The sequence below is a fragment of the Xyrauchen texanus genome, chromosome 39 (assembly GCF_025860055.1).
Source record: "Xyrauchen texanus isolate HMW12.3.18 chromosome 39, RBS_HiC_50CHRs, whole genome shotgun sequence".
Classification (NCBI taxonomy): domain Eukaryota; kingdom Metazoa; phylum Chordata; class Actinopteri; order Cypriniformes; family Catostomidae; genus Xyrauchen; species Xyrauchen texanus.
In genome coordinates this window covers 28,820,257-28,844,128 of record NC_068314.1, presented here as the reverse complement: position 1 = coordinate 28,844,128, position 23,872 = coordinate 28,820,257, and the positions used below count along the sequence as shown (strand labels likewise).

Here is a 23,872-nt window from a genome sequence, read left to right as displayed (position 1 = left end):
AGGCTTTGTTATATTTTGGTGCAAATACATCTACCAAACTCGCTAACCAATTTTAATACTGTGTTGGGCTTCCACTTGATGCTCAGTGCAAAATTTTGATCCTGAAGCAAAACAAGGGCTGAACATTGGTCCTTTTGCAATGATTACAAGTCAGAAAAACAATGAAAAAGTTTAGTGTTTTCCTGTATTTGACTTTCACAATTGAGCCTCTGGCTCTCATGGCTTTTCATTGAATTGGATGGGCCATTTTAATTGAGGCTTTCTAATTGTTGCCTCCACTGCTTCCTTGGACATTCTCTACACTTTGGATATATTATTGTTGAATCATTCATAGGAGAGAATTTCTGACATGCCAGAAAATCAAGTTCACCCGCAGGTCATATCAGATAATGCTTTAGAAAGCTGGTGGCTTTATCTGTCCTCACTGATGGTAGCAGATAATTGCAGACTTTTGTCACAGGTGTGGCACTGCATGCAGCCTTGTTCTTCACACGTCCTTGTCCTTCACACAACATATTTGACCGATGCCTGTAATCCAAACAAAGCCTGGGCATTAGTTGACAATTATGTGTTGGTTTTGATGCAAATGAGTGATTTAGATCAGATACTGTATATGCAAAGTGTAGGAAAGTATGATGGATGAAAGGTCACTCTCCCACACTCCCATCAGCACATAAACACCCAGCAGCGAGGACAACGGTAAACACATTTGTTGTTGCGCATTGATATTTTGGTTGGCTTGCTTTTGGTCTGTTTCCATTACACTGACATTGAGTCGGCTGCCATAACAGTATTTTAGTTGAACATAAACTACACTTGGGTTAATTCTAGATATGACCCAGTCTTCATGGCTGAAAAGGAGCTGCTACTCAAGGTCCTTTAATGTAACAATACATTACGAGTTTTAATGTACAAGCTTGTTGTGGCATGGGGACATAGTCGTGTGCCGGTCTGCAGGAGACAGAGAGAGAGAATGGTAAGACCAGCACATGACCACGCCCCCATGCCACACTTGTGAAGGAAAATTATATAGAACTACTGCAACAAAATAAGTATTTATCCAATGTGATTCTAATTCAATAGCGTTCACTTCAACAACCAGCACGCCATGTACAGGCCAGCATGAAAAAAGCTAAGCTGTGTCCTTTTGAGATACATTGTGCATCAAATCATGTGCCAAAAGCCTGCCTTGTAGATGCAACACTTTCCTGTAAATAGGAAACCAAGTTGTGTTCCTCTCTACTTGTTTTTATAATGGTACTCTGAGGCGATACTTGAAGCTGATGGAGCATGGAGAGAGAAAGCAGTGGGCCATTTAATGCAAAAACAGTTCAGTGTTTCTCAAAGAAAATGGGTCACAGGTCTGTTCTGATAGGGCCACAGACAGCAGTGAAAAATCAATGCTAAATCAACTAAATAATATGCCACTAACCATATATTTGTGCATAGTTAGGTTAACAAAATGCATCAACATTTAAAAGGGAGGAGAAAATGCATGTTGAAGGCTTGCATCCAATTAAACTTGATGGTATTTTGGCGTAAATTCACCTGCATGGTAATATAGCTAATATTAACATATGTCCGAGGTAAAATCAGGGTCCAAAGGAAAGCTAGTTTTTGGGGTCCTAAGTGATAGCTGGATCCTCAGTAGTGGTCTCCATTGTAGCCATTGAAATTGTAAACTAATTATTGAATATAACATTCTATGAGTTCAAGAATAATGTTTGAACAGTTATGGAACAAATTACATAATAGTCACATTCTTCGCTGATAGTGAACCCAAATTCATGACTCAAGGCAGCAGTTGGTGTGCTCTCAGAGCTGCAACAGGACTAGGCTGTCCTGTTCTAATGTACACATATCCTGTTTAATTTGTGGTTCAGACACTGTAGGCTCATCTGCACTGTATGTATTAGCAAGGAGTGAAGATACAGTCAAACCAGTAACATCACTCTTTGGAGAGTCTTTTAAAGGAAGATACAGATCAAAGGGAATTAAAATTTTCATGGTGAGCGTTGACACAGAAAAGGGTGTGTTGTACTTAGTGTGCTGGGGCAAGTCAGGCTTTGCAGAAGGGTGGTCCTTCAGAGGGATTGGGCCAGGCACTCTTTAACTAAGTGCACTCTTCAAGATTGAAGCTCGTCGCCCTGTGCACACTTCAAGACTCAAAGGGCCCTATATGAAGACCACTACGTCTAAAGCGCAGTGCATGCGATAAGCCATTCGCCCAAAGTCAGTGGGCGTGGCCATGAAGTTATGGTATTTTCACGCAAGGATGCGCTAAGTCAAGGCGTAAATGGGTTGGCTAAATCATGCATGCAAAGTGCAATCGATATAAATGAAAACAGCCCATTAATAAGACATTGGTAGCTAGTGAACAGTAGAAATATGGACCATTTGTGTCTTACATTAATTTGTGCATTAACTGCATTCTTCTCAAATGTCAGGTATACCTCTATGACATGCTCTTTATACACGTGTGGAGAAGGCATTATTCATAAGGTCTAAGCACTATAAATCATGTTTGTCTGTTGACATACAATGCCAAGGTTAGATTTATCTGTGGTTGTCAGGCATATAATTTTTGTGTGCCATTTGTAAATTTAGTGTTTGTACTAGTGATGTCATTTTCAAAATATATTTTTTTGGGGAAATTAAAGATCAATTAATAGTTTTATTGTTAAAGTTAATACCAGACAGCGCACATGGAGGACTCCAAATAATATGTATCCTACTGTTTAATTATAAATTAAATGTATACAATCAAGGAATGTAAGTATTGGCATTTTCCTCTTAAAATATTCTTAGTATATTTTAATATATTTAGGCTGTGTATAGTAAGCATTTGTGAATTGCTTAATTACTTTTGGTATTAGCTTGCATAGAAGATACATATTTGAGTTTGTTAAACCGCCCCTAGATTACATTGAGCTGCTTCTTCTTTACATGAGAGGAAGTGAATTATGCATGTCTGGGTTTCTTATTCTGTGTTGCAGACAAGACAACAAGCAAGCGGCAGTGCGCCCTCTAGTGGCGATGACTGTGTAGAACGTCTGCTAGCATGATTACTGAATGCATTTGTGCTAAAATTGATTAATCAATTATCAATGAGCTTAATCAATCAAATGAGTAACAACAATTAATCAACATCCCTAGTTGAACATGCATTTTGATAGCACCTGCTGTTGGAACCACAAACTGCATATGCACATACTGAGTTTCAGACTTTGCACTGAGAATAGACGTGGCTCTCAAACGTCTAAAGTGCAATGGCCTATTTCTCAAAAAAATAACAAATTGGATTCTGCATCACTTCGTTTACAGAGACTTCCCATATACACACCAACAGTTTGCACCTACACATCCACAGATAGAGCAAGCACTCCCACCCTTTTCCAGTTGCATGTTGCCCTGGCACAAAATTGCACTTGGATTTAGTGCTTAACAAGATGTAGCACACGGTTTAAGCACACAGCATTGTGCCAAATGCAAGTACGAAAAAAGAGCCAACAGTCACTCATTTCAGTTAGGATATGTTGATACGCACACTGTACAGCTGATCAAAGACTGGATGCGTTGATTACAAGTTAATTTCCCCCTAACCGAAGCTACGATCCCAAAGTTATTCTCATACAAGCACACACAAGTAACAATAGAAGAGATTATTTGTGAGAACGTGTCAACACATAACATGTAGAAAGTGTTTTTCAGTCTTTTTTGCACTGGGGGGTGCGGGAAGCAGTTTAATGTTACATTTTATTGTTATTTTTTGGGCTCCTGTTTCCTAATACATTTATTTCATTGGGTGCCATCTTGGTATTTCATTGGCTGTTGGTTATTGCTGCACTCTCACTCTTTGGAATTAAATAAAAAGCTCTTTATATGGTGAGATATTGTGTATATATGTATATATATATATATATATATATATATATATATATATATATATATATATATATATACCTTTTAGGAGTTTGAAAGTTTTGGACCCCGTTGACTTGCATTGTATGGAGAAAATACATCATACATCCTTCAAAATATGTTTGTGTTCCACAGAACAAAAATAGACTTATTTCCATAAGAGCACTAGCTTCTTATATCAAAGCATTGTTGTGCATTTGTAGCATCATGTCTGGCTTCCATTTGCAACCCCCAATTTAAACCTGCCATGGTTTCTTGCATAATAATACCAAATGAAAAGACATTTGTTTGTTTTTATCCCCATGTCATCTTTAATAGCATGTTTAAACCTAGCGTGTGCAATGTTTGTGTCTTGGCGTCACGTTATAAATCTCACACTGCTAAACATGGATATGGTTTCCTTCTTTGAACTCTGACTAATGTCCCAAAGCATTTCGTCTCTTTCTCAACCTTCCTCTCTTGCAACACATGCCAGATTGGTCAAAGGCTGGCATAGTTGCCATACCTAGTGTAAAACAGCACTGTTCCATTGCAGCTTGGGGAGGATCCAGAGAGAGAGGTGGAATTCTCGCAGCAGAATCCTGCATTGTAATGTGGCGTAAGCGACACTGACAATGGCAAACAGTGTTCTGCCACCACCAACGCTCCTAATCTCCCAACACATCTCCCGAACAGCCCATTTCAAGGCACTCCTGTTGAAGACCTTGCTGACAAATTAAGGAATGTAGTCGAGCTAGTTTTTTTTTTTATTAATGTTTTTTATACATTATTAATGTAGATGCATGAGTCAGTTTTTGGTTCTCTTGTTGCTGATGAGAAAAGCTATGATAAAAATAATAGAAATAACTCATACCTTACACAAAATCTTACATCAATTATACCATTTGCAAGGACGTACATTCCATTATTTTACTCCTGATTGGCTAAAAGACCATAAAGTCACAATATATAGACAGCTATGCGGCCTATCAACATTAATCAGCGCACTTGTCCTCCGAGCCCGAGATTTACATCTGATGCAGTGATAAATTTCTGCCGAGCTGTTTGCGCCTTCAACCGAGGAAAATATTCAGTCTTCAGGTTCAACTCTGCAACAGAAAGAGACAGCTCTGCTTCGTTAGCTTTCTTACTCTTACCAACTGGAAGCCATGCAGGACCCATGGGGTGTGTCAACCTGTGTTTAGCACAGTCCTCTGATGGAGTCTTAGACTCTAGATCTCTGATTTCCTGTACTGAAGGAATTGGACTCAGAAATTGTCTAAATTGTTTTGCCCTGTCAAACCACTCATCTCCAATAGCTACATCGGACAACTGAGGCCACATCCTCACCTGAAATGATTTATAATTGTCCCACAACAGCTCCTCATACTTTAAAGGTACCAGACTAGTCTTTGCTCGAGTGTACATCATTTCAATATTCAGTTTAAACACTTGCAAGTGCATCCATGCTGTCACATTATAAGCCATCGATGTAGGATTATAACATTTATCTTCAAGGTAATCATGCAAGTGATCCATGTTGAAAACAGTTCTGTTAGCAAGGTTCCTAGCAAACTCATACTGGTGCAACACATCAGAAAAACTAGCCCAAGTGTAACCTGACTTAACAAAAGAAGCATTACACACCTCCCAGGGTATCTCCATCATCTTCACACCGGTGAGCTTCTCAGAAATTTCTCTACATTTATTAACATCTCCAGGAGGAAACATCTTAACAAACCACTGTTGAATTTCTTTACCTAAACAACGCTCAACATGTGCAGTCTCCTTCCAAGGGTCATCGAATCTAGTGTACCTGGGCCAAGAGAGGGACAAAGCATTAATAACAGGCAAACCATTTTTACTGCCATTCAGATCGAACTTGTCCCTGTCAGTTTTATCTATCCGTCCTAACCTATCACAGACTGCACCGTAAGCCCTATTAGTGTCCCATCGGATCATGTGGCATTTAGTTGGGACTAACACTCCCCATCTCATCAAATCCTTATCATTTATTGCTGTTTGATACTCATCAGACCCCGGTTCTTCTCTAATCACAATATTGCTGTATATATAGCTTTGGGCTACATCTTTAACGACTTTGTTGTAACCAAGTTCATTCTTAGCTTTGGGAAGATAGTATGACATGATGTGGCGAGGATCAGGAGCACTTGGGTATAACGGAAGTTTCACTGCTTTTCCACCTAAAATCATGTGGGAGTCATTCACATTTGCTACCTGCCGCCTCCTTCGTTCTGCTCTACTCTCACCTTTTCTAGATTTTAACAAATATCGATTAACCATATCCATTCGTATTGAGCATGCACTCATGTTTTCACGAGCTATGTGGTCAGGGATCCAGCTCATTGAACTGAAATCTCTTTCAAACAGGTCAACGCCTCCACTCCTCATCCACCGACCTTTTTGCATAGTGAGGGTAGTATCGGGATAATTTGGGGAGTGACCAAGCCAATAGGTCACTGTCTCATTTCCGTCCAGACGATAACAACGATCATTTTACCTTTTGGTACATGGTCGGAATTAAATTTAGACCCTCAGTTGAATTTAGACATGGGTATTGTACCCATGATGGACGGTTATCGATCGCCTCACAATCCCAATGAGTTGAAAACGCATGGAATCTCCCTGTCCAAATTGAAATTTGAATCCACATCAAAAATGATAAAGCGATCAGAATTAAAAATACCAACGAGAGCGGAAGTACCAATCGGATGAAAGCTCGTTTCACTTTCAGTCGTCTCTCACTACGCACTTCTTCTTGAAGAATTAGCAGCTTCAGTATGTCGTCGGATTCAGCCATCTGTAATGATAAAACATTTGTTCTAGAATTCTAGAATTTTAACATTCACAACAGACATTTAATGATCCCGAGGTAGTAAGTTGTTACACTTTTCAATACCACCTGATAAGGCCCATCAAATTTCGGACCTAAGGGGGAAACTATCTCCCGCTGTAACATTACATTGTCACCTATTTCAGGCAAAGCAGGCATGTCTTTTTGCTCAACATTATCTCGATGTGCTTGTTGTGTGCTAACACTAACCCGTGTGTCTCGCAGACTGTCATCCAAAGCATTCAGATAATTTTGTAAAGCGTCTTTCAAAGGCCCGGATGGTCCCTCATGTTGCAAGGGGGCATCCCAGGGCAGCCGCATGTAGCGACCTGTCATTACCTCAAAAGGGCTGAGCTGTGTAGTCTTGTTAGGGCTGGCTCTCATGCTTAACAAAATCGCTGGGACAGCCACATGCCACCCTTTCCCCCACTCCAACAATCTCTTTCTCAATGAAGTTTTAAGCGTACGATTAGTGCGTTCAATAGATCTGCTAGATTGGGGCCTAAATGGAATGTGAAAGTGTTGCCTCACCCCCATCAATTTCATGACATTTTTCATCACCTTCCCAGTAAAATGTGTACCCTGATCTGAATCAATTTGTAAGGGCAAACCCCATCTTGGGAAAACTTAATTCAACATAATCTTGGCGGTTGCATCTGCGGTGCAGTTTCTCAGTGGAAATGCCTCAACCCATCTGGAAAACAGATCAACAATCATTAGAATGTATGTAAAACCTCCACTAGGGGGCAGTGGACCTATGAAATCAATTTGGAGATGTGTCCACGGCCCTTGAGGTCGAGGGGCATGTCCTAAGGGAATTTTCAGCTTAGAAGAAGAATTAACCTTAAGGCATACTAGACATCTCTTACAAAAATCATTGCAAGAAGCCCTCAGTCGGGGCCACCACCAGGTTTTTTTTAAATCACTGCATGTAGTTTTTCAGGACCTGCATGTGCCAAACCATGATACAAAGACATTAGTTCAGTTCTAGCAGAAACAGGACAAACAAAATGCTCATTAAATTTCCACAGTCTTTCTGCATTTTTCTGAGCTCCTAATTTTGTCCATTGTTCTATCTCTTCAGGGTCATCCTCATCATAGAGTTTAAAAAGGTCTCTGTGAGTGGTTTAGAAAGTTCAGTGTATTCAGAAATATACTGGCGGCAGTAATTCAAAAGACCCATTACTTGCCTTAGACCAGTAACCGTGTTTGGTTTTGGAAGTTCAATGATAGCTTTAACTCGTTCAGGAGTGATGCGTCTGCCGTGCACACCCACAATTTGCCCCAAATAAGTCACTTCAGGCAGTGCTAGCTGTGCTTTCTTCAAGTTCACTTTGAATCCCCCGTTTTGGAGGGCATTCAAAACAGTCTGTACAGCAGTCAAATGTTTGAACTTGGTTGGACTAGCAATTAAAATGTCATCCACATATTGTAGGACAACAGATCCGTCATATTCAATTTGTTTTCTTACCGGATCGATGAAGGATGCTAGTACCTGATGAAACAGTGTGGGTGAGTTGCAGAAACCTTGTGGCAAACGACTCCATGTCCATTGGTGACCCCTGCTGGTGAAAGCAAATCTGCCTTGGTCCTCCTTGGCTAGGGGACAAGTCCAAAACCGTTAGAAATGTCTAAAGCAGTAAAAAGACAATGTTCAGATCCTATCTCGTGTAGGATAGTTGCGGGGTTGGCCACCAGAGGGTGCATTTTCTCAGACACTGAATTCAGAGAAGTGTAATCAATGGTCAACGCCAGCTCCCATCCGGCTTTTGACAGGCCACATGGGAGAGTTAGTGGGAGAGGAGCAGGGAATCACAATCCCCGCTTGCATAGTTCATCTACAACAGTGTCAGCTCCCCCTCGAGTCTCATTTTTCAAAGGATATTGTCTTCTGGCTTCATGCAAAGGACCTGGGATGCTCAGTGGCTGAACCTGTGCTAAACCACAATCATATTTATCTTTTGCCCATACATCAGGAAATTTGGAAATTATAAACTTCCACTCAGGGCGAGTTTCAGTTAGACTAGCAGGTTCAGCCACTGCATATCTCTGCTCATGGTGGGGGCCACTCTGAGATAAGCGAATTGTTTCATTGCAGCCAAGCACTAGCTTATCTTGAGAAAGCAAAACATCAGCTTCGAGTTCTTTCAGAATGTCAACACCGATTAGAGTCCCTACAGTATTTTTCCCTACCCAAAATTCAGTCCAATAGACTTTTTCAGAGTTAGAAATGGTTAGAGGGATAGGAACAGATTTATGATATACATTTGTGCCATTTAGACCTTCTATATACAAAGTTTCAGAAGTGATCTCAAGATCGAGATCTGTAATTGATACAGTCGCGCCCATGTCAATCAAAATAAGGCATTGCCGGCCTCCTAACAACGCATGTATGAATGGGCGGGTGTCTGCATAATTACATGAACCGGAGGCCGCTGACCCCTATTCGTCCCCTATCAGCTGCCTCAGCTTTTTGAGCTCAGCTGTAGTCAGAGAGTTAAGCTTCGGAGCATCACTGTTGACAGAAACATCATTTTTAGGACCTTCCTTTTTCTCATTTCTGTGATTTTTTTTTTTTGTTTTGTTTTTTTTTTGTTTACCACTACGACAATGTCTAGCAATGTGGCCCTCTCTGTTACAATTTCTGCATCTGGCAACAGGCTTGGTACAATCTCTAGAGGTATGACCTCTCTCGTCACAATTATAGCAGGTTATGTTATTGCGGGGACTCATTTCCACTTCAACTGACACAGCAGATACTTTACCCACATTAACATCATCATCACGTGTTTGCAAATGGCTCCAGCTTACAGAGCACCAACGAAGCAAATCCTCCCAATATCTGATGTCAATGGCACTGTTCAACAACATGTCTCGGTATTGTTTATTCAATCCGCCTGTAGCGGATTCTATCACTATGGCAGAATCAAGATCTTCTGCGTTGTTGTTTGCAGCACAGTACGTTTCATAGGCTATGCGAAAGCGCTCAATGTATTCTAAGGGGTTTTCGCCAGCCCTCTGTTTAATCTGTGTCACACTGGTCCAGGGAAAAGACCCCGACCCAAAATATCTTTCACGCGTAACTTGTAATCTGAGTAAGCTTCACAAAACTCAGGCCAATCTGTGGGGACTCTGGGGTGGAAAGGAGCAATCTGAACCGCCCTTAATTTTCTGGTGGGAACCAAACCCTCAAGCAAAGACTGTATATCTGCCATCCCCAGATTCTGTTGCCTAGCAACGGCCTCTAGCCTGTCCCATAGAATTTTGTTTGGGTTATACAACTTAAAAGGTTCCAACCCTGCAAGCAAACTGTTTTTCTCAGCCGCTGTGAGTCTGACCCATTGACCATCCTCCCAGCCAGCACCCATCTCAGTATTCAATCCTCCCCAAGCCTGATGTCGGATTGGGGCGGCGAATGCCGTCTCAATGGGTTTAGACATTTCTCTGGGGGACAAGTTAAGATTTCCGACCCCCGGTTTTTGCTTAATCTGCTTTGCTTGCACGGCAGGAATCTCCGAAATGTCATAAGGTGGGGGGCGCGAAACAGCCACATTCAACAATCCGCGTGCCTCAGCATATGGCCCATCGTTCTGATTATCAGTCTGATCAGCAGCGCTGAAAGCAGCAGCTGCCTGAGCAGTCTGAGAAGAGCAGGTGGGGGCCAAGGGAGCACTGGGAACTCTCATTTTTCACAGCATTTTCTGCCTTCTCACAAACAGCCTCGAAACCCTTACTCAAACTACACAGATCACAGCCGATTTCCTGCCCAATAATTTTTGCCACTCTATCATGCTGGGCAATCAAACTAGACCATCCGTCCATCATATTTGGAATTGCCTTTTCATGGCTTAAAGGTATAGCACCCAGTTTACAAATCCATGAATAGGCAAACACGGATAGATATTTGGCCCTATCAGCGTCTTTTTTGTTCTGCAGCCAGTCAATCTGCTGCATGACGTTCCAATCAGAATCAAACCCCTGACTGACCATTTTCTTAATGAGCTGTGCACATTTCTTTGATTTGAGCTCGTCAGAGCAGAGCTGTTTACAGCATGTGCCCTCCTCGTTTTGGTCAGAACTACTCAGAAAATTCCCTTTATCAGTCATTTTTCTTGGTCACAGTTGAAAATCACTACCAAAAAGATCTTAGCAGCAAATATTTTACGCGGATAAATTAACTATAGCAGCAACAATACTGGATTTCTACACAATACACCACAAAGTATTCTTCACAAACATTCTGGTCACATATACTGATCCATACCAATTCGGGTCATAATTTATTTATTTACTTGGGACCGCTCCTGATGCATCCCTGGCAAAACAATCCCTATTGTATTTTATTTTATTTTATACCTATTATCTGAATCCCTAACTGCCTGATTCACTAAGCTCGGGGTACCCCTATCTGAGGTGGAAGAGATTGAGCAGGTTTACGGTGCCACTGGACCTCCCGTCCAGGGACGCACTCTGCCGGGGTGGTGCTACACCAATGCCCACCTGGGCCCCCCACAGAGCACGCTTCACTTGCGCTGTTTGCTGTTTTAACCCTTAACAGCTCTCTCAGCGACTTCTTATACTTTCAATAGTATAATTAAATTACTCTTCACTCGCCTCGTCGGAGTGAAGCTCTCCCGCTCCCCTTCAAAATCTCTTCCAGTCAGACAGCCCTAACAATTAATAAAAGCTTCCTAACTTGTTTGCTAATTTGCCAGAGATGTCACCACGGAGTGAGTGCCCGCATTCTCCACCAAACTGTTAGGGGTATAACAGTTATGACCCGGACCAGATATGGAGAAAGAAGACCAGGAGTCGAGAAGTTCAATTAAAGAATCAAAAATTTACTGAAGTATAGTCTGCAGTGAAATTGGTAGAGCCAGCGGCAAAGTCTTACGAGGAGATCGAAAGCCAACTCATACCTTACACAAAATCTTACATCAATTATACCATTTGCAAGGATGTACATTCCATTATTTTACTCCTGATTGGCTAAAAGACCATAGTCACAACATATAGACAGCTATGCGGCCTATCAACATTAATCAGCGCACTTGTCCTCCGAGCCCGAGATTTACATCTGAAGTGACCTCGCAGATGGTCGCGGGGCGTCTTCGAGTCGGCCTGGTGTGCATCTCTGGGTTCAAAACCTGGGTAGAAATCAAACGCACACACAAAACACTGACGAACGACAGTTCTTCTCTGGGCACAAGAGAGCCAGAGCACAACGTTATCAGGCCATTTAAACCAAAACAGAGAGATAAAATATTCACTCCTCGGGCAGAGGAGAGGGGTAGAAATAACATACATTTCTTCCCTAAAGAAATAATAAGAGAAAATCACACTTCTACTATTCAGGTATTATTACATAGGACTTTAAACCATATAATTAGTCATGGAAAGGTAACAATCAAACACAGAATACATCTGGAACCTATGTTTAACGCATTCTCCAGCCCCGCGGAAACACCAGCATCACAGATAAGCTTATCCCCAAAAGACCTTCAGCCTACGTGCAGGACAGAGAGAAAGACTCTGGAATGTTCCTAAAAGAGACTAGTTAGCATTCAGCACACATATGATTCAAAGTATATTTCAGTTATGCATTAGAAAATAGAATTGATTATGTGATCATGCATATAGTTAATTCATCACTTTATTAAAGAAGTTAAGCAACAGAATACAGATAGATATTGATATAAAAGGATATATATATATATATATATATGTATTGATATATCTGAAGAGACAAGGGATTTTGACCCTCACCCTTCATGCCAAACCAGCTTGTTTAGATTTATAGTCAGAGCCTAGAAATATCTTTTGCGTGCCTCTGCTTTCCATAGGCTATTGTCAGGAACACAACAGCTCCTTGGTCATAAACATGACCTCCTACAAAGAACATGGGCCATTGCAACAGCCCCACAGCTGTTCAAACCAATGAAAAACAGTTTTGTCTCTGATGCTCCCCCTCTGGCCCAAATTAATACTGTAAATACATTGTTGTCTGTATCAAGTTTATTAAAGTGCCTCAGTGTATGTGCGCACAAGGGTTATCTTGTCTCACATGTTGATTGTCAATGAGCAGTTTAAACCATGTTTTTGATTCCTGCATCTGTGTAACTCTTTATGTCTGTGTGTGTATCACGTCGAAAGCCAACACTGGTCCCTTTGGAGGAAAGGTCACTGGTGGTTTGAGCGCTCCGTAGAGGTCACAGTTCCTGAATGAAAGTGCGTGGTGGCCAGCCTTTTATTAGCCATCATGCACCTTTTAAACAAAGCCATAGAAAAAGAGCATTGAATTGATCACAAAAGCCCACTCAGAAGGGAATCTTAGATGCATCAGAGCTTCAAGGGGATGCGTGTCATTTTCCGATGTTAAGCAGTGTGCCAAAACTTCTGAAAGTGGACATTTTTTCAACATTGCTCTGTTTTTGAGTTTGTGGCGATACTAACTTTTTTCCAACCAATGATAGATGGCCAGTATGTTTGGGAAATATGTTTACAAGCAGTCAATATTTTTGTGGTTCCGTCTGGTGCCTCTAGTGGTGTAGAAATTATGCACTTCACCTTTAAGGCCAGAAACATGTGGTGTTTTTCAAATGGCATTTATGCACCCTTGAAGGGCACTCAAAGGGCCATTCCAAATGTAAGTAAGAAGCAGGCCCTTCCACAAGGCTGTTAACGAAGGGTACATTCATGCAGTAATGCCATGCTCTTTTCAGAGTGCCCAGATCTCTTTCCTTTGGATTGAGTAGGGCATAGGTAATGATCACTTTTGTGAATTTTCACATGCTTTGTGTGTCCGGTTGAACATATGGTGCGTTCTTGCATTAGTTTTACAGTGACAAACCTCAGAACTCAAAGGGGCGATAGAGTTAACCTCAAAAGCCTGTCACGAAATTGGATTTGTTTTTATTTAGGTAAGTTGCTATAAAGATATTGACTAAATTACTTGCTCAGCAATGTTATCTTTAAACTGTTGCTCCACCATGACAGTAGTTGACTTCACCTTGTAAGTGGACAGTTCACACTAATGTCAGCTATAGTGCCTATGAAGTTTTATGAAGTGCGATCTGAGAAATGTTGGAACACAATTACAACCTCAATTCTGGAAAAGTTCGGACAGTATGAAAAATGCTAATAAAAACAAAAGGAGTGATTTGTAGATTATATTCACCCTTTGCTATATTGAAAGCACCACAACTACACATAATGTGATGTTTTAACGTTTTTTTTTTTAATGTATAGTCATTTCAAATCAGATGATTCTAACACACTCCAAAAAAGTTCAGACAGGCAATTTAAGACTAATAACAATTTGACAAGTTGAAATAACAAGGCGAAGTGAAATAGGAGATGTTAAACAGGTGAGGCAATTGTCATATTACTGTATAATGAGCCTCCAAAAACAGCCTAGTTCTTCAAGAGCAAGGATCATTCAAGACTTGTCAATTTACCAACAGATTCTTCAGCAAATAATCCAGCACTTTGAGAACAATGTTCCCCAAAGACAAATTGGAAGGATTTGGGGCATTTCACCTTCTACAGTGGACAATATAGTTAAAGTGCATAAAGGGCAATATGAAAACCACTTCTGAATGCACGTTATCTCTGATCCCACTGACATACAGTGCATCCGGAAAGTATTCACAGCGCTTCACTTTTTCCACATTTTGTTATGTTACAGCCTTATTCCAAAATTGATTAAATTCATTATTTTCAGTAAAATTCTACAAGCAATACCCCATAATGACAATGTGAATGAAGTTTTTTTTTTAAATCTTTGCAAATTTATAAAAAAAAATAAAAAAAATCACATGTACATAAGTATTCACAGCCTTTGCTCAATACTTTGTTGAAGTACCTTTGGCACTAATTACAGCCTCAAGTCTTTTTGTGTATGATGCTACAAGCTTGGAACACCTATTTTTGGGCAGTTTCTCCCATTCGCCTATGCAGGACCTCTCAAGCTCCTTCAGGTTGGATGGGGAGCGACGGTGCACAGCCATTTGCAGATCTCAGTTTAGGTGCATCCCAAATCAAATACTAATGCACTACTATATGCCATTTTGGAGTTTAAGTAGAGCAAGTAGTGTTTATGCTGAAAATGCAATGAAATAGTGTAGGCCTACTTCGAATACCGGGATGATGTCTAGTTCATTAAACGAATGCACTGAGTGGTTGTGCTTGCCCTATGTAGCAGAAGGTGAGGGGTTACCTGGACACAGTGCTAGCCTGAAAAAACAACTGACAAAACTTCAGCTAAGGCAACACCTTACAAATTTGTGTTGAATGCTTTACCATCACCCCATACTGTGTGAATATGTACTTTGAGAGATAAGTGTTGAACTGAGGTTGGCTAATGCGGTAATGCAGGGTGGGGTAAACTACCTTTAAAGTACACTCTGTTTCGGATTTAATCCTACATAATCTGTGTGACGTCTTTTTGATTAAATGTTGCCAATTTTATTATCTTCAGCTGATGTTTGACTCCACTGAAATACTTTTTTGTGACGTTTAACTGTCCAGCTCAGTTGGTGGCAGTAATGCACTGTATACTGGTACTGCGCACCTCTGTTCTTTGTTTGCGTTAGGCTAAAATGCTGAGTGCGTTATATTTACAGCACTCTGGATTCACTGATTGTACATTACTATTAAAATCTAAAGTGACCTAATAACACTGGGTTTTTGTTGACAGGAGAGTGGATGAGAACATTTATTTGCTTAAAAAAGCCATTGCGAACTACATTCTTCAGTGTTCCTCCAAAATCAAGGCTTAAGGGCTTCACTGGATCACAAAGCAATGCCACATACAAGTTAAGAAATGATTACATAAATATGGTACTGTTTTGTAATAATAATTATTATTATTATTAATTAATGAAAACATAATGACAAAAAGTGGGCTGAGACCTTTTCACAAAATGGACATAAAAAGGTACACTATGAACAGATACAATTTGAAGGTGATGTGAATCTGTTGTAAATCATATTGCAGTTTAAACTGCAATCCCAACAATTAGATTTTTTTGTACAAACCGTTTTGAACATTGTTCATCATTTGGGACACATCTAGTAGCTTGGCATCAAAACACAATCTTTAAACCAAAAAGGTTCTGTCTCATTCTAATTTTGGTAACTTGGTTTGTGGCAGATCTGTGATCTACAACCAACCTTTATGGCATTTATTTCCTTTTTCACCCAAACTGCCCATTTTGGCTAAAGAAATTAATGAAAATATAAATAGCAAAACACTGCTTCTTTTGATATGTATTTTATTGTATTTTTTCCTGGAAATGACCTAACCATTACAGCCAGACTGGAAGAGTGTACTATCAATATGATAGGCTGGCAAGGTACTTATTTAAAAAATGGAAACTATTTAACTATCAGCTGTTTATTTCTTTATTTGTAAAATGTCTTATCATCTAATGTCCATTTAAATGTCACACATTCCATATTGCAGAAATCAGATAATTTTTCATCTGCACATGATCTAAAGCATGGGTGGGGATTATTCAGGCATAATGCAATACTCATTTCTTGTAAATAATATCTCACTTCCTCTTGTCTATCCATCCATTTCAATCTTTTTGAAATGTTTATCTGCTCGTGATCCATTAATGTCTGATGTGAACCTTTTGGAATTGTCATTTACATTTTTGGGACATATGCGTGTGATGTGAATTACAAACAGTGCTCTATAGTCCTCTGTTTGTGACCTTGACGCAAAAAGATTTGTGCTTGGCACAGGTTAGTCAAGGTCTTTATCATTGAGTAAATCAATGGGCCCGCTGCACTTGGCACTGTCTTGGAGGTAAATCATGATATCATCTCTTAAAATGCAGATGGCCATTTGGCCTTTTACTAAGTCTGCTTTATGGAGCATATAACAGAAAATAGACTGCTTAAATAATGATATTTCTGTACCTCTTTGAATGACCACAAGGGGGAGTCTCAACTGTTTTCTTATTCTGAATGCACTAGTGTTATCTATCTATCCTATCCTATCTGTCTGTCTGATCCCTATCCATCAATCCATATTCTGAATATTTATTGTACACAGATGTCTACATACACAACCGGTCAAAAGTTTCGAAACACTTACTCATTCTTTATTATTATTATTATTATTATTATTTTTTTTTTTTTACATTTTAGAATATAGTAATCAAAACTATGGAATAGCATAAATGGAACTATTGGAATTATGTTGTGACTAAACAAAATCCAAAATAAATGTTACATTTTCAAAGTAGTCACCCTTTGCCTAGAATTTGCAGACATGTACTCTTGACATTTTCTCAACCAACTTCTTGAGGTATCACCATGGGATGCTTTTTAACCCTCTGGGGTCTGAGGGTGTTTTGAGCCCGGGAGAAGATTTGACATGCCTTGACATTTGTGCTTTTTTCAGTTGCTTAAAAACACATTAATGGCTAAAGTCTGAACACTGTATTCAGCACAAACTGGGCTACAATAAGATGTGAGCAACATGTGTGTACATGTTTGTATTTTTGAGAAAATAACATTTATGCATGGTTTAAAAAAACAAAAAACATTTAAGTAATTGAAATAAGGCCATGTAACACATACTAAACGTTTGTCCACAAGACTTTTGAGTTTTTGCCACAAAATTATGTGAAAACCATCCTGATCACTCATTCATTCAAAACAATATAGTAATTGAACTTTTGTAAGACAATTTTAGTGTTAGTAATGTCATATGCGATGAGGCGTGAATGATCATGAATACTGATTGTCATTCACACCTGAGGAGACAAAAGACCCCTCACCTGGGCCTATCACTGAGTAATAGGAAAGAGTGACAGAAAGAGAATGAATGTGTGGAGACTTAATGATCAAAATTAAGTTTTAAGTTAAGTTAAAAGAATTAATCAGACTATACATTTTCTTTACATAAAGACTTTTATTAATTTTAGACCTAAACTACCGTTAAAATAAGTCTCTTCTGCTCACCAAGACTGCATTTATTTGAGTAAAAACATTGTGTGAACTCATTTTACAATTTAAAAGTACAGTTTTCTATTTAAATATATTGTAAAATGCAATTTGTGATCAAAGCTGAATTTTCAGCATCATTAATGCAGTCTTCAGTGTCACATGATCCTTCAGAAATCATTATAATACGCTGATTTTCTAATATGGGCATATTTACATCACATTTGACACATTTACACCTATGCATTATAAACACTATATATAATATAATCTAAACAATCCTATTATTTTTATATCATATTACATAACATATTTATATCATACAGCATACAATTTAAATGCCTGCTTTTGCCGAAACAGCATTTAAATGTAACTAAAACTTGCTTATTAGGACATATTTCAAATGTCAATACTCTAAATCCTGGCTGGTAAGTCTGGAAACAGTCCCACTAGTAAAATATGTACATGTTTATATAAAATAGCATGTCAACTAATGAAATCTAAATAACTTACACATTCGAAATTGTATCCTCGGCTGGATCAAGTCTCTCTTCAAAATACAAACATTCATCGGAGTCCCGCTCTTCTTCTGAGGAAAATGTTAACTCTTCATCACTATCCAAGAGCTTCCTCGCCTGTGTATCGTGCAATCTTTCAAACACACAGAAAAGTGAATGGACTTGTTGTTTTTAAGGCACAGTCGGGGGCGTTCACCATTTGCATTGATCGCCTCAGCACATTACCTTATGAATAGTGCCTGTGGGTGTGATCACATTAGGGATAATTAGCTGAGCCAGGAAAAACTGTACATCACTTTGTTTCATACAGATTACATTGCAGGAGATTATTTGTTTTAAATTTTAATTGTTTTATTTAAAAGTAGACATTTTAAGCTTTCTTAAGACATATGTTTCATGTTTGTGTGATAAGTATTCGCTGAGTTTCAGTTCATTTTTGTGAAGGGTTTCAGAAATATGTTCGTGAACACAGAGACTGATAAAAGCGCACACTTTTTATTTTCTTTATTTTACAAAAGCACAAGGTTTTGTTGTCATTGTGAGTGTACACAAATAAAAGTAGACCCTTTATAGTCTCTAATGATGTCTTACTCTTATCTGTACGCCCCAAAATTACAGAGAATTTTATGTTTTTTATTTTAATTACATGTTAGTTTTATAATAAAATAAATGAATATGGTGGCACAATTATATTTTTGTATACAAAAATAATTTCAAACATTTAATCAAATGCCTTAAGTTCATGAGAAACATTTCAGTCAAGTGTTTCAAAACGTTTTACCGATAGTGTATGACTTTTCACTACTGTTCCCATAGCCCTAAAACAGAAACAGTAGAGCATCTAAGTGCATCTCTAAAGTGTGACTTTTATGTCCATGAAGGTTTTTGGTAATGATCATTAAGTGTGACCTGGAGACCACATCCAGTCAAACCACAGTAAACTCTGCTAGACATCATCGACAGATTTTTCAATCTACCATGAAGTAAACTTTGCTGTCCTCACCGTGCTGACCATGTGTAGCAGTTACAGGTATATTATTTTGATTAAGGGAAACTTCCCTAAACTTATACTAATCCAAATGTACTTGATCTATCTGCCGTCATATGAAATGTGTGTTTACACACATCCACATGAGAGTCTTGCTGACCCACTCTAAATCAGTGATTCACCACAATCCTCCAGTCTAATTACATTTAGCAACAGACACAGATGAGATGGAAGAGGACTTGAGGACAGAGATTGTGGACAATGATTGCCCCTTGTTCCTCTTTCATGGAAGCCTGCAGGGTTGTTATCATTTAGGGGAAGTGGAGGTAATAGACAGAGGAGGAGAAGTTGTGAACATTGTAAGGATCATGACTAAGGATTTCCCTGTTACTTCCGATAACTCGCCCTCTGTATTTTTGTTTGACTATTGGTCACGAGTGGCGGCGCTCTCAGCCAGCCACTGGTGCAGTATAAGAGTCAGGCTTCAACATGAAGGCTCAGTATTGTGTTGGGACACTAGTGGGGTTTGGACTAGGCTGTGACTTACAGTACATAAGGATTGTGTATCAAATACAATAAGATAATCATTGACCAGCCCACTTTGCTTGCACTGGCTGTCTACAACTGCAATAAGAAGGTACAGTATGGCAATACTCGGATATGGATGGTGATTCTTGTTAGCCGCAAGTCAATTTATTTTATATGAATCATTTTTAAGGCACTTATTCTTGATAATTTGATATAAAGAACCTAGGTTGGGCTCAAATACTCTGTTATTGTTGTTGTTACCTTTATTTATAAGGGCACCACAGATTTAGTGAAAGGCCTCTGAAAGAACTAAACATTTTGTGTTTTATTGGATGTCTCAACAGAGAAATATTTTGCTTGCTGGTTGTCAAGTATTGTAATGCATTCTTGTTAATCCCTTGGGCTGTGCATTTATTTAAAACAAAGTCTATTTTTGCATGTACTAGCTTTTATAATGGTTATAGATGTATTGTGAGAAAAACCTAATGTACTGGCTAAGACCCATAAGCTCATGTGAATTTCATTTATTTTTTTATTTTTTTCCATTTTCTGTGCTGATTTTGGGGGAAATTTGGTGGAGCTAAAAGCACAGTCTAATTAGCCCAAATATGTAACAAACAAACAAACATACAAAGGGCGGGGAACATGTAGAGCTTTGTGAATAACAAACTTTTAGAGTTTTATGAGTGAAGAGTCCATGTGGGCCTTCCTATAAGTCAGCCAAACGCATTAGACAGCCTATTTTAGTGCCTCATGTCCAGCAACAACAGGCATATATGGGCAACTGTTCTAAGATCAGCACATTAGGATAGAATTATTGCATTTGAATACATTATATGACTTTCATATGCATCACCTGTCAAAAGTTTAGGGTCATTTACACATTCTTTATAGTAAATAGGATAATAGTAAAGTCATCAAAACTATGGAAGAACAGAAATGGAACTATAGGAATTGTGTTGTTTCTAAAAAATAAATCCAAAATAAATAAAAACTATGTCATATTTTAGAGTATTCAAAGTAGCCACCTTTTGTACTCTTGACATTTTCTCAACCAGTTTCTTGAGGTATCACCCTGGGATGCTTTTTAAACAGTTTTGAAGGAGTTCCCATCAGTACTGGGCACTTATTTGATGCTTTTTTAATTATTCAGTCCAAGTCATCCATTTCAAAAACTTTTATATATATATAAAAAATTGCAATAATTAGTTTTGTAATGAAATTAATTAATATGTTGGCACAATTATATTTTTGTCTACAAAACTAATTTCAAACATTTAAGCATATGCCATCAAATCAAAATGTTTTTAAGATCATGAGAATCATTTCAGTCAAGTGACCTCAAACTTTTGAATGGCAGTGTATCATCCAGCATGATCACATGGGAAGTCAACATATTGCTACTGAATGTTCTGGTTCATCAACCCCATTCAGCCAAGTTACTGACAAGTATTCTACCATCAGAGACACATTTGCATCATTTAAATGTGGTTGCCTTTTCCTGTGGTGTGACTGATAGCATGTTACACAAGCAGGCTCAGAGACACGGTTCTGGTCCCATGAAAACCATTAAGTAATCGTGTTCACATAATCAATGCACGATTCAGAGGTTGCATTTTTCCACTAAGAATGGATTGTTACTTCACTAACGGTTAGATGAAGTTATAAAAATATGCATTTCAGTTGACTATTACATTATTTACAACTATAAATACAACTAATTTTTGGTGCTACTCTGTGGACATTTTTCCTGGAAATTGGGGCTCATATGTTCAACAGCACTCCAGCTTCGTCCACTGGGTGGCAGTATTTCAAATTTCAGTAAGCATAGACCAATTTCAGCTGAAGCTGAAATTCCAGCTGTCACCAAATTCACAGTGAGATCAGTGTGATATAATCACGGAAATGATAGCGGAATTTTAACCCTTGTGCATCAATTAAAAAAAGTTACACATAGGTTCATTATGGACAAAAATGGCCATGTCCAAAAACTGACATAGACATAGTGAAAAAGACATAGTTTTTTTAACCAGCATCAGCTCTAATCATAATGACCAAACATTCATTCATTTTTAGAATTTTAACCCTTTAAACGCTGGTTTGTTTACATAATGCCACTGTTGTTTTTTTTTAGGAAAAAATGAAAAATAGTAATTATTTTCAGTTTAATAGATGCTAAGCAGAAATTTTTGTCTTTGATTATTAGAGCCTCGGATATGTCAATGATTAACAACAACATTCATTTTGATGCTTTCATATTTTTTATGCAGTATCAGATTTAAAAAAAAAGCTACCACTTAGGTCCATAATGGACAAAAATGGCCATGTCAAAAAAGTGTCATAAAAATATTATAGAATAATATTTTTTTCTACTTTCACTGACTTATATTTTAACCAGCATCAGTTCTAATCATAATTACCAAACATTCATTTATTTTCAGAATTTTAACACTTTAAATGCCGGTTTGTTTACATAATGCCACTGTTGTTTTTTATAAAAAATATAATAATTATAATTATTTTCAATTTAATAAATGCTAAACAGAATTTTTTTTATTTTTATTATTAGAGCCTCAGACACATACAAACCACACTCTGAAATCCATACCAACACACTCACACAATTATATATTCATAATGTATCTAATTGGCTCTATAATATGCATAAGCCAAAAACAGCAGAAAACAACAACAAAAGCGATGATATGCCAAACCTGAAAAAATGGCACGATCTGGTAAAAAATATTTTAAATGTAAATTTTGAAGCCTTGCCAACATAATGAAAGCATGTTACACAAGATTGCATAATTGTATAGATAAATGGCACTAGGAATAAAAATCGCAGTTTTAATGGGTTTCAATGTGCCATTTTTGTCCAAAACGACGCTAAGAGGGAGTATTTTGTGTAACTAGTGCAAAAAATATTTTTTTAAAGAAAATAGGGTGAAATATTAAAATTACAATAAAAATTCACACCTGTGGAAAATGTTATGCAGTTAGCATTAACACAGACAAAGTTATCAAAAAAACAAAACTGAAAAAGCCAAAAATGTCCACAAGGATGCACAAGGGTTAACAGCATTGTGAAACATCTTATCTGAGGTGTTGAATCTATATGCATTAATGTGCTGTACCCATTTATATCTGACAGTTTGGAAACAAGTTTAATTAGATGTCTCACAGTTCAGCCAAGAAATTGAAAACCTATAAATAGATGTATCTGTTATGCACCTGTTGTCTTGTTACTTGGGCTATTGGAAACCGCACAGCCGCCGCTATCTGCAACATTCTCATCACTCCAATGGCACTCTGGCTCGTCCTGCCACAGCACCTCTTCATATTACTCATCTGCCTCACCCGGCAAAGAATGACCATTATAGTACTCATCCTTGTGTTTCTCTTCCAGTTTTTAAGCCCACTCATAGGCAGGCACACAGTCATGTAGAGAGCAGCGTGTGGAGGACACCCTGATCACTTTCAGCACTTTCTACACAAAGAGGTAATTGTGAGATATTTCTCACAGAGATATATTAAAGGCACAGAAAGCTGTGGAGAATACACCATTTAGGTTGTCTCTGGCGCAGCTGGACTGTCTGTTAGAGAGCTCATTCAACCATGTATTTTCCTGTAAATACCGTCAAAGTGAATTGTTGCATTATGGTTGTGATTGGGTTATGGTTTCCTTTAGAAAAGGGTGAGTAATCGGAGACAAAGATTGACAAAATGTAGTTAGAAGTATATTTCATGGTTGTGTAATGGAGGAGCAAAATTCCAGAAGCACATAGGTTCATTTTTTAAGTTAAAATGCTGTCTCATATCCTAGCGTAATATAATATGCAGAGACAACTGTAAGTAAGCCGTTTGTAAGTTGAATTAACCTTAAAGTGTAATATTGTCAATAAAGTAAATACATTTGCTGTTCCATTTGGTGCTGCTAATGGAGCAGAAATTAAATGGCCCACCTTTCAAAGAAGACATTTCCACATAGCTGAGCATAATAAAGTAATTATGACACACACAGTTTTTTGAGTATTTTCGGGTCTAGCAGAAAACGTGTTGCACATGGCACAAACTGCACTCTGCAGCATTAAAGACATTAAAAAACAAAGCACTCAATAACAG

The 23,872-nt window shown here is 38.4% G+C and overlaps 1 protein-coding gene across 2 annotated transcripts in view; it reads left to right on the top strand.

Annotated features, from left to right (window-relative positions):
* The window catches only part of LOC127632830 (transcription factor EB-like), a 53,582-nt gene that overhangs the window by 2,031 nt on the left and 27,679 nt on the right, over positions 1 to 23,872 (top strand). Inside the window, exon 1 of one of the 2 annotated variants that reach the window (XM_052111633.1) lies at positions 19,752 to 19,859. The exons of the other annotated variant lie outside the window; for it this stretch is intronic. The gene's annotated coding sequence lies outside the window, so the exon portion shown is untranslated. Of the gene's footprint in view, positions 1 to 19,751; positions 19,860 to 23,872 lie in introns of those variants that run through there. 2 annotated transcript variants of the gene reach the window in all.